We start from the raw sequence: 12,151 nt of genomic DNA on the forward strand, positions 1-12,151 counted from the left end.
GCTTCATTTGACAAGAGGAAATAGTAACTGGTGAATTGATGTAAGACCACAGGGGTGAAGATAACAGAGCTGTTTCTGTTTAACTGTAGGCTTGGACTCAGGATAGATCACTTTTAGGCAGAGGGACAGCCTGGAAGTTCCTCCCAGTTTGAGACAATTACCAGGAAAGAAGGACAGTGCCTATGAAAGCACCTAGCAAGAGAAGCCGCATGGTAAGACAGCCTTTCAAACCAAGGCAAAAAAGTGTTTAAATGCAAAAAAGAAAAAAACCAAACAAACCATTATGAGTTGTGTGTAAAACACTCTCTCCTCTGGAAGAGGATCAAAAAAGAGGTAACAGGTGCTACGATTAAATCTCACCTAGGATTAAGGAAGACATAGCATCTTTTGTTTTAAAACAGTAGCTCCAATGGTGGGGGAAACTGTCTGGACTCTCTGAAATTTAAAATTCTATCTCTACAAGGCACTATTAAAATACATTTTCTACAAGGTTCTTAAAAGAAAGTAACCCTTTGTGGGGGAGGTTGAAGGAAGAGACCAGTCAGGTCAGACTCCAGCCACCACCAGCAGTGATGCTGTGGACATTTCTACCTAGAGGAGTACCATGAATGCCCATCTGCTAGGCTTACCAGGCCATAAACCACTAAATGCTTGTCAACACTCCATTTAATTCGTTTAGTATGGCAGACTGAAAACTGTATAAAATGTAGTGCACCAGAGGAAGAGAGCAGAGAGATGTTTGAGGGCACAGCCACTAAGTTTACTAAGTAATGTTCAGACAATCCTAGGAAGCTGGTTATGGTGCACATTGGAAAAAAAAAAAAATCAAAAAGCAACGAGGGATGCCCATCAATCTAGCCTCTGGGTGATTGACTCAGGTTCAAACATATGATTTATGCATGCTAATCTGAATGTCAAAGGCTTTCCAGTTTTTCTATCATCCCCAACATCCTTTTTCTAGTCACAGGGAAAGTCAGAAAATAACTTGGAAAACAAGCTATGCATGAGGAGAAAAAAAGAAAACATTTTCTGCCCAACACAGAATTGGATATTAAGTGCTGCAAATGTTGCATAATGGCATTTTACATAGGTGTTCTTTGCCTACTTGCATAACAAAGGCTTTGGGGAATGCAGGTATTTTCTTTTGAGCACACTCACCCCTACTTTTATGCAAATTAAAGGAAAAGTAAATCTATTCATCTGGGCCTGGCAGGAAAGCAGAAAGAGGTACAGAGCAGCAGTTGAGCTGGCTGTCTGCCACCTGATCTTCAGCTAAATTTGACACAATTTGATTGAAAGTGAAATTAAATTTGAGTTTAAAAGCCATTAAAAACTTCTGAGTTCATAAGTGATTATTAACTTCCCAAACACTGTGAAGCCTCTGAGCGTTCGTGCAGGATGTGAGCCTTGTACAGGCTGTGCCCCACGCTTTGGGGAGCCCTGACACCCCACAGCATTGCCCCCCAAGGGGTACCACAGGCAGCTGGCGGAGGGGGTTCTGGCTCCCACATCCAGAGCAAGAGCTCATCCTCTGGCTGCAGTGTAGCAGCTTCTGCTGCCTTAAGAGTCCCTTAAATTTATCTGTGAATTTAAAAAGAAATTGTTCAGGAGAATAGGCTAATTCTAAAAAATGTAATTCTTTGGGTAATACCTGATAATGTCAATTTAATTCAGCTGCTCTGTGGCTCAACTTAACAGGAGAGAATGAACTGAATTGGTAGTAAGCTTGCTTTTGACAGCAAGAGTCTTCTAGAAGGAGGTGTCATCAGAGAGCTCCCAGATGTAATGAGTAATAACTGATTTTAAAAAAATGCCTATTCTTCCCCTCTGGCACTGAGCGCTTGCAGCTGTGGAGGCAGCTGCGGGACCGGGCTCGGCCTGGTGAGCTGAGAGCAGCTCTGCCGAGGCCCCTCCGGAGCCCCACGCGCGTGGGCCGCCCCATGGGAGAGCTGGTGGGAGCGCTGGAGACACGGGGCTGGCTCAGGGACATGTCCTGGTGCCACCGAGCCCTCCCTGCCTCCGGCCAGAGAGACAAAACTGGAGCTGCCAAGCTGAGCTGGGCCTCTTCAGAAACAAGATGAGTTTAAGTCTTGCTGCAATTAGTGCCAGCAGATGATGTAACAGCTGGTTTATCATAGCTGAAAATCCAAACCAACAACTCCAGGAACACACTATTTCTAATACCTATGAAAGAGACAGCGGTGTTTTCCTCCCCTTTGTTAAATTAGTATTTTTCTCATGATACACGTTTGGAAAGCCTGCTTAATTCTCTTCCCTCTCTGCACCCCTCTGCACCATCGTCATTCCCACCTTATACACAAATATTACATTGCAACTGCATTGAAATAGCTTTTCTGTGAAGTGCCTAATCTGTATGTGAAACACTGGAAATATTCAGGTGGACCTTGGTAGGGTCCATTCAGGGACCTTTAGCAAGTTTGTTCTTCCAGCAGCAGCAAGCAGCCACAACAGGAGTGATCTGCCAGTCAGACTAACAGTCCCTACTCCTGCGAAGCAGATAAGAAAAGAACAAGAGAGGAAAAACTGTAAAATCTGCCTTAAAGCCCTTGAACGATGGTTCCCATGAGGTGTCAGGATCTGGAGAAAGACTGATTAACAGAAGGGGAAATGCAATTTGGGGCACAGAGGGGCTGGGAGAAGAGGAGAAATGAAAGAAGCTAGATGGGAAGAAAATGATAAAAGGGAATTTTATAAATAATAAAGAGGGAAAATGAAGGGCAAGTAAAGAAATGAAAAAGAGAAGAAAAAAAAAAAACAGAGAAAAAGAATAGGGAATAAAAAAGCAAAGACATGTAAAGAAATGCCAGGTTAGTATTTTAATCAGTTGGCCTTACTGCATTTTTCTCAGATACCATCATGCATGGGCACAGTATCACAGTTTGACAATTAATCAGCCATTTGGGGATTCCTCATAATGCTGTATTAATATTACCAGAGCGTGGTGACACCTTCCCACAGCCTCCCAGTTCCTGCAGCACATCCTACTGGCCTTATCCTCACCCTTTTAGAGGGCTGAGAGGCAACAGAGCTGCATCTCTTCCACCTTCCTAAGTCCTCCAGCAGCCGCAGTGTGAGGTTGGTACGTGCCTTTCTGGAATCCCCCCACGCTGCAGGCGCTGCTGGGGGGGCGGTTACGTGCAGAAGAGAAGCAGGAAGGAAAAACTAAAGCGAAGGGTGAGATTTGTGAGACTGAGCCAGTGCTCACTCAGGAAAAAACACAACTTTTGTAAAACCTGACATGGGCACGTGTTCACCCAGTCCAGGAAATTAACCCTGAAGGGCGGTGTCACTAATTGCCAATAGTCAGTATTGCTCCCAGTGCTGCAAGAGCAGGCAGGGGGAGAAGCCCGCCTGAAAAGGCCCAGCATGTTTTGAAGGGAAAATGAGGGTAAATCTGACTCCAGAGGGGAGCAGATGGTGGTGTTTTCCTGGAGTCTGGAGAGCAACCCGGCAGCTGCGTTGGTTGCAATGGGAGAATGTTGTGGCCCTTCAGATTGGAGAAGGTGCTGAAACCCACAGACCTGAGCTAGACACCGAGGCCATCTGTGTCTTTCAAGGTTTGAACTTTGCTCCTGATATAACAAATAATTTTACCAGTACTTCTGTAAGGGAGGCAAAACCCTTCTAGGGAATTTGGGACACTGGATACCTGAGTGTTAAAATAAATATTAACCCACTTTGCCTTAATGTTACATTCTTGGACTTCTGTTTTGTTTCCGCAGTGGCTGCAATACCCTGATCTACTCAGCCCTAACCAGTCATAAGATTCCCCTCTATCTCTTCTTGTTGCCTTCACAGATGGACAGAAGATCTCTTCCTGCTCAGTAACTCAGATTGCAACAATACCGTCTGCTGATCCTAGCCCTTTGGAGGTGTAGCACTACAACACATCTTTTCACAGGAACCCCTTGCAAGGCTCTAAGTAAACACAGTATATGGAAGGAGCAACGTTCACCTCACAGCAAAGAAGGAAAGAGACAAATTTAAAGCCTGAAAAACAACAAAAGCAGCCTTCTTCCCCCAGTCCTGATGTGGAAAGAAAATGAACTTCCCAGTGTTTGAAAAACTACTGGTGGAGTAGAAATGTCACCTCTGGAAGCTGTGCTGCTGTGCCAGTTACAGCTTACTCTCCTCAGCTGCAACTGTAACACAAAATTCACGTCTTGCCCAATTCATCTGACATCCGAGGGGAATTTTTACAAACCCATGTTGGCAACAGCTATGAGTAATAAACCAAGCTTACATCACCACCGCAGCTCACCCTTCCTGACATGGAGCTGTCACTGGAAGGAGGGCTTAAGTAATAAAACTTCTCTTGGAGATCCACCTGCGCATCCCTGAGAATGCTGGTGCTGCTCAGGATGTGTCACCCTAAGTGGGGGCAGAAGAAAATTTCCCGAAAGATGATGACTGACCCTGGAAACTCTGTTTTGAAACACTGTCAAACTTGCTCGTAACAAGTGCATCCCTTTCATAGTTTATGAAATAACCTTTTAAACTATTATCCCCTTCAATGTCACAGCACTGAGACAGCCTATAAGTAACAACTACATGGGAAAACAAAGGCAAATATCACAACATAGCTTACTTACAGTACCAAGTGTACATGCAAATTCATAAAATAATCACACTTTGTGATTTTTCTCCTATCTAAGAATAAGACATGCCCGAGAGAGTGAAATAGTAATTGGATTATGCTGGATTGAATGTTTTAGTGTTACCTTGTGCCATTATAAAATTGACATGATTATACAAATGGAAAGCATAAAATCGAAAGTATTAAACTGAAGTTCTTGTAAATTTAGTACTTTCCTCTCCCTGTTCCAGAGACCTTGAAAAAATACATAATTCTCTAAGTTGCATTATGGCCAAATCCTCCCCCTGCAAGCCTGAGGTAGTAAGAAGGGACTGTACCTGGGAACAAAGAGAAGGGAAGATTTCCAGCACTGTGCTTAAGGTTTTATGCATACAATTTCCATTAATCGAGCTAATATTTGCCCTCAGAATTTCAACCTTGAAAAAGTGAGTTATATTCAGAAAGATAACAGTTTATAAAAAAAGTCAATAACTAATGAACCACATTTTCATTTTCAGTGTTTTATTTAAAGAGTTATTTAAGGGGAAGTAAATAATAAGACGAGCCTCTGGCCACTGAAGACTGAATCATTTTATAGATGTAGATGCAGTTAGTCAGCTGAATGAAACAGTACACGACACCATTTTACAGTTCAGGGACTGATGGGAACAGAGACATCATGTAAAATAATTTTCAATATATAACTTTCTGTTTAATAACAAAGACACAAACAAGAAAGCAAACTATGAACATAGGCAAATAACCAGATAGTCAAGAAAGCACACATTGACCACAGCCCAATGAGTTGACCATTGCAATAAGAATTCTTAAAAAAAAAAAAAAAGTAATCTATGATATTTTGAAAGAAAACTGTGGTTTCAACACTTCTTTTTGTAAAAACTCAGAAAACTTCCTGAGTGCAAACCAGTACCAGCCTTTATGATTTGTAGCATGCAAACAAAAGAGATGCAACGACCTCAACAAGCAGCTGTATCTCTTGCACTGGAAGTAACCAGTCACCAGGTATTTTTCTGTAGCAGAGCATCAGGCATGCCATCTTGATGCAAGCAAGTCGGAATAAATTGCTTACATGTTCTTAAGTTGGAAAAGCCTGACAGTCTGTTCAAAGTGGCCAGTTATGTGCTTGGAAATACAGGTGTTCATACCACCTCAATCCCCACACTTTCCAGTTTGGGTTAATTGACTTGAAAAGTTCTTACTCCCTTCTTTTCCATCCTCACAGACCCTACAGTTACAGTAAGGATCTTGACTAAAGATAGATTTTTATAAAAGGGTCTGAAGAGGGTATAAATAAGCTTGCTTAGGTTTTATTTAATAGGGAATCCAATGTGGGTACATCTCCTGTGGGGAATTGTTTTCCAAGGCATCAATGAATATCACATCTCAATACTTTTGCCTGTTGCTTTGCAATAAACGAGACAATGCTGTGGAATAGTGGGACCGGCAGCCTGTCTAGCTCTTAGAAATCTCTGTGAAACACACTGGCCTTCATGTAGACCCTGGCACACAAGAAGATGGTAGAGTGTGGGCAACGAAGATGGACTTGTGAGATTCCCTACTGACATGATGTTATACTCTTCCTCCTTTTCCTCCCCAGCTTTGGCTCAAGGCAGTGACAAAAGGTGGGTTAAAATGCTAGTTCACATGGGAATAGCTCAAGTGTCTCCACTAATGTAGCTGACAATGAACTAGGCAGGAAAATACTTCCAGTTGCTCGTATCAGTGATTTTCTCTCCTGCATCTCCATGTGATGGGTTTCACTTTCTTCATGTACAAAATCAGACCCTTCACTTGCTAATACTGTTACATCCTTTCTCTACTGCTACAAATGAGCACTGCCATCTGTGCCTGCTAATCCTTTATTGGATGCGTCTAGCATCCCCTTGCAAATCTGTGTTTTTCAGAGAGAAGCAATCTATAGCAGCACTGGTCATCTGCACTCTAATACATGTCATCTGATCCCTGTTGATTTAATAAAAATTCTGTATTTGGAAACCACTGGCAGTACTTCAACAGTGAAGGGCTATGGATTTAAGTATTATGGATTTACGTAAGTGGAGAGAAAACCAGTCTCATTCATACTTAAATGATTATGTTGAGTCCTGCCAATTCAGCTGGGGGGAAAGCTCTCCACTTCATAACTTCCCTGCTTGGCCCATGGGGCATTGGACACAGAGGGGAAATGGGAGATCATCACCCCATATTCCCTCCTGAGAAGAAAAGAGCAGAAGAGATGAAACTGAAATAAATTTCTTTTCATTAAAACATAGAGCATTGTAAACAAGGCATCTGAATAATAAACTGGATTAAGCTGCACAACTTTAGCCAAATGGAATGGTGTACTTAATTTTGTTACTGACAGTGGCAGTTTTGGCATTGTAATAGTTAATTTCTTAGCTTTTGATTTAAGGTCATTTTAACAAGGTTGTTCTTTCCCCACCTCTATTACTACTTTCTTTTAACTGCAGAGACTGAAAAATACACAGAGAAAATGAAACATCAAAGCAGGTATGGAAACTTCATCAGGTCCTGATACAGAGGTCAATAACCTGATTTCACATTACTTTAGACCATCATGAAAGCATCACATCGATTTAGAAATGACACAGCTGCCCAGCTTGGAGAAGTCATTCTAAACTGCCAGAAGCATCTCTCCCTACCCCTGTTTCTTCTGCACTACTGTGTGTGCTTACACAGTACATGCTAAGAATCCAGTTCAGAAAAGGCAGCCAAACAAACAAAAAGGCAGAATGGCTACATGGCAGCAGGTGAGAGAGCGAGAGAAAGGAAAATTGCATGCATAAATACAACAGCAGCAACATCCACAGAGATGGGTAGTTTAATCTGTGTAAGGATAGGAAAAAAAAAACAGTTATCCAACAGATTAGGGGCCCCCTCAAAAAAAAAAAAAAAAAAAAAAAAAGAAAGTGCTAAACTTTGGATGCTACAGAAGAAGGTACGGGTGTGAGAGTGGAGGCGGTGTGGGGAGAGCTGTGCAGCAGCCCAGCCATGGGAGGTACAGGAACCTGCTGCAGCAAGCGGGGCTAGAGAGCGGGCCACAGCCCCTCTGGCTGGAGCTCAAATTCATTAGTACTCTAAAAAGAGCCCAAATACAACTAAGCAGAAAGTGTATTGGTATAATCTGGCCTAGCCTAAGGAGGATACTCATCTGAAATGAGATACAGGCTGATAAAACCCATGTAAGTCCCAATAAACAAGATCCCTGCCTCCTTTCTTGGCCTGCTTAATGTTTTAACATAAACATTAGGTGTGTCACTGCTCAGTTGGAAACCACCCCAAATTCTGAACCTCAGTCACTCATGGATGCCCAGAAATCTCTCTCTTGAGGTGACGATGGGCATTCTCTCTTACAGCCACAGAATCACAGCACTGTTGAGGTTGGAAGGCACCTCTGGAGATCTTCTGGTCCAACACGCTGCTCAGAGCAGTCAGGGCTGGTTTCCCAGGACTGTGGCCAGGCAGGTTTTGAATAGCTCCAAAGATGGAGACTCCACAACCTCTCGGGGCCATATCTTCCAGTCTTCAATCACCCTTACAGTAAAAAGATGTTCCTTATGCTCAAGCAGATTTTTTGAGAAGAGACTTTACACTCTCCCATCTTGTATTTATATCCATTAATAAGATCCCCCTCTGAACTGAAAAAAACACACAGAAGTATCATCACAGCATGTGGTCATAGAAGCATTACCTGATAATCAGAAGCTAAAGCTGTGCACTATGCAGTGTGGAACCTGCTCCAGAAGAAGCTTAGCCCTCAGCAGCATGGACACAGACCAGACTGTGCCACTTGGACTATGGGTCAGGGACAACTGTCTTGACCCATTTCTTGTCTTTAGCATGACAGACATAACCTTCAGGTACACTGACACCGTGTAGCTCACACCCTGGGCTCTGACCAGTTTTCTCTAAGTGTTATCTCCTATAAAGGGGTGGCCCATAACTGAGGGGGTACAAAACAGTCAGTGTTGGTCTCAGGTCCAGGGATAAGTCCCTCATCTTTTAATTAGCAATATAGACACAGCCAAAATTTCAAAAGGCACAGCGTTTTTGCCCAGGCTATCCTATTACCTTGTCATTAGGAGACACTCCATAGCAGAAAGGCTGAGTAGAGCCATCAACTCTTTGATGAAGTGCTCTGAGAAGCGCTGTAATTGCTCTGCTGAAGTTGGGAACTGACATTTCATATTGCCCTGAAGTCTCCTCGGAAGGATGTTCTACAATGTGGATCCCAGGGAGACACCTCACATTTCCTTCCGGCTCCCCATCCTTTCTGCTCAGACAGCCAAATACTGGATTTAAGCAGAATGGAAGTGGCCATTGGTGAAGCATATCAAGCAATGCGTTATTAACATGGAAGCAGTCCACAGACTCTGTACAGACAGTGGAAAGGCAAAGGCACTGAGGTTAAATAACATATATCTCCATAGGATGGTCTCTATGGGAATCCACTCTTCCCCACTGACACTCTGAATTTGCTGTTCCGTTGACTCACCTGACCCACTCCCCCCTTCCTCCTTGCTCTCCCTACCTAGAGCAAGCAACGTGAAAGTCGGGTTATGTAGCAGTGCCCCAGCTAATCGGGAAGAATTTAATCATAAACAACTGCAGCCCACTGAAATATGTACATCTAACCCCACTGAAGCTGGCAAGTGTTTCCACAGTGAATTCCAGCTATAACCTCCCCTATCTGCTTTTACAATGCTCAGCTCATGGAATTTACAGGGACAGTATATACAACCTGTTATATTCTGACAGATAGCCGTTGGATCACAGTGGGCCCTCCAATATTTCTAAATTTGGTTTCACAGATTTAATACTTGAGGGAATAATGGGACAGAAAAGGTAGAAGACAGTGCAAAATAGCTTCCAATCCCACAGAAAGGATCACGAGAATTTGAACTGCAGTACTAAAATGCCCCGAGCAGGATTTACTAACTAACCCCTGGCTGCAGTACTTAATCTCTTGCAGCTGCTTTCAATAATAAAGTCTCAATGCCTATTGTTATGTCCCTTACATACAAACAATATCAAGTGGTTGTTTTAATTATGTTGAATACAAAGCTGCAATGTCTCTGGCCAGAATGACTTTTGACAACTACAGGAGTTGCAAGGCCCCACTCTTGCAGACCTCCAGAATTTAACCTGTCTGCAAATAGCAGTTTGCACAGCCCCCAGGTTCTTCTTGCTGGAATGAAAACAGACAAAATGATGTTCACTTGTAATGCCTTTCAGCTTAAAAAAGACAAAGTTTTAAAAACCCTTCAGAAATCCAAAGAATGGGAGCTCTTGGCTGCTAGCTCATAAAAGAGAAAAAAAAAAAAAGAATGGCAGTTTGTTTGCTTTTTCTTTTTGTTTTCAGAACAAAACAAAACCCTCTACAACTGACTTCAGACCAAAAAAAAAATAAGGAAGTGCTGTGGATAAATCCTGAATTATTTTCTTAAGCCAAACCAAACAAGCATGATATAAAGAGGACAGGTGAGACAAAAGGGAATCCATAAAAATTTCAAAGCTATATGGAGCCAAGGTTTGATCTGTGTCATGATAATGTAATGCCAAAGTAACTCCAATGACATCAACAGAATTACTCTGGCTTTATACCAGCATGACTGGATTCATAATCTGGCACTGAACTTATTTTTATTGAAGCCATCCCAGCAGTTGCTACACTCCTCAGGTTTATAGATGTTTTAAAACTGTTCAGTGAGCTGTGGTTGTTTCCAGGATATGGATATAGTAAAAGATACTAGCTAAAATGCCATGGGCCAAATCTTGAACTGATGTAACCTTGTACCAATTACTGACTGAGAAGAGCTGTGCATCTGACCTTCTGTGTGTTGTGCATATCAGTTAGGACAAGACTGATCTGTAGAGTGTTCTCATCTCTTTGCCAAAGTGCTAAACAACATAATGAGAGCAGTCAAAATTAAATGCGAGGTCGCTGAAGACTCAGACTTTGGATTGTGAAGATCTCAGAAGAATCCTGACCTCTGGCATGTGACTGAGGCTAGCCTAACGTAAAGACCATGTTTTGCTCAGTGAGTTTATGGGGGTTTTCAGCAGAACCCTAGGCTTGACTCAGGGGGTCCCCTCCCTTCTGATGAGAGTGAGGGCCCTGTGTCCCTCAGCCAAGAAGGTGATTGAATTCCAGTCTATGAAAGCCTTGATTTGCGAGAGATTTGAAAGCCATGCAAAATTTATAAATTTGCTCTTTGTGCTAAAGGAGCCCCAGCCCCAGCTGCTGTTGTGGAGAAGTGGTGGGGAGTGGAAATGAAATGAGATATCAAGGAGGATGAAACGCAGGATGAAATGGAGGGGAGGGAACTGTGGGAAGTCAGAGCTCTGTTTTTTGCATCACAGTTGGAATAAATAAATCCATTTTTGAGTTTTTTCAAGCTACATAAAGGACCTGGCCTCCCAGTAGTAAGTCAGTTTTCAAAATCTCTAGGCAGCCCAGAAAGAGTCAGTCTCCAGCTACCGGCTGAAGAGTGCTCAATGTCTTAATCTCATTTCACCTCATAATTTTTTCCCCCCAAAACATTCAAACGGCTAAATTCCATGTCATCATCTGTTAACCCTTCACTCTGTATCTGGTCTGGTTTGGTCAAGTTCAGCTAGCCATGGTCATTCATTCCATAAGATGGACTCACTCTGGTGGTAGCTGCATTGTTCTCATGGTCCCTGTGTCACCTGTTTGCCTCCTCATTTGCTACTGCAGTTAATCCCATAATCTGGCATGACACTCTTCTGCCAGAAGACACTGTCTTTTCATGTGTGTGTGTCCACTAATGCACAAAGACACCTTCATACCTATGTGCTGAGTCTTCTTGTTAGGACAGGATGATATGTTCCTGCCATAGGAAAGGGCCAGAATCTCTCAGCCACATTAGCAGAGCTATGAAGTAGTTTTACATTGACATAAAACCTAGAAAGTGATCTCCCTTCCTTTCTCCAGAATTCAGTGATGTTGGCAGAAATTAGTCTATAAGACTCTTTTATTTTTGAGAAAACTCATAAGTAGTCCTCATAAATAGACAAATGTGATGTGATCTGCAAAAAATTTATTTGTTGATGTGTGAAGATAACAAGTTACAAGTCATATTGCACTATAGCATCCTGAGCATTAAGTTTTAAAGTCTAATGAATGTTCTGAAAGAGTTTTGATATATAAATCACTAAACAAAACAAGTTTCACAATAGGAAAGTGAAAAAAATTAATAGGAGTTATTAGTAATTTATTTTTCATGAGTGAACTTGCTACCAATTGCCCAGCCACTTTATATAAAACAATAAAAAGAGATTAAAAAAAAAATAATTACAGTCTGCTGTAGGAAATCCATTCTGGAATAAATATGGATTTAAAAGTCAAAATAAAGAAGGTTTCTCTGAAGCCGAAGGAAAATTTCAGTGTCCCCAACAGGACTATAACTGATGACAAAGAATAGTAATTCTCTTGCCTGTACAATCTGTCCTACTCAGTGTCCTTGGCCTAAGGAATGAGATCAGATGTAG

This window comes from Tyto alba, unplaced genomic scaffold, assembly GCF_018691265.1.
Source record: "Tyto alba isolate M040663 unplaced genomic scaffold, T.alba_DEE_v4.0 Super-Scaffold_2, whole genome shotgun sequence".
In the NCBI taxonomy this organism is placed as follows: Eukaryota; Metazoa; Chordata; class Aves; order Strigiformes; family Tytonidae; genus Tyto; species Tyto alba.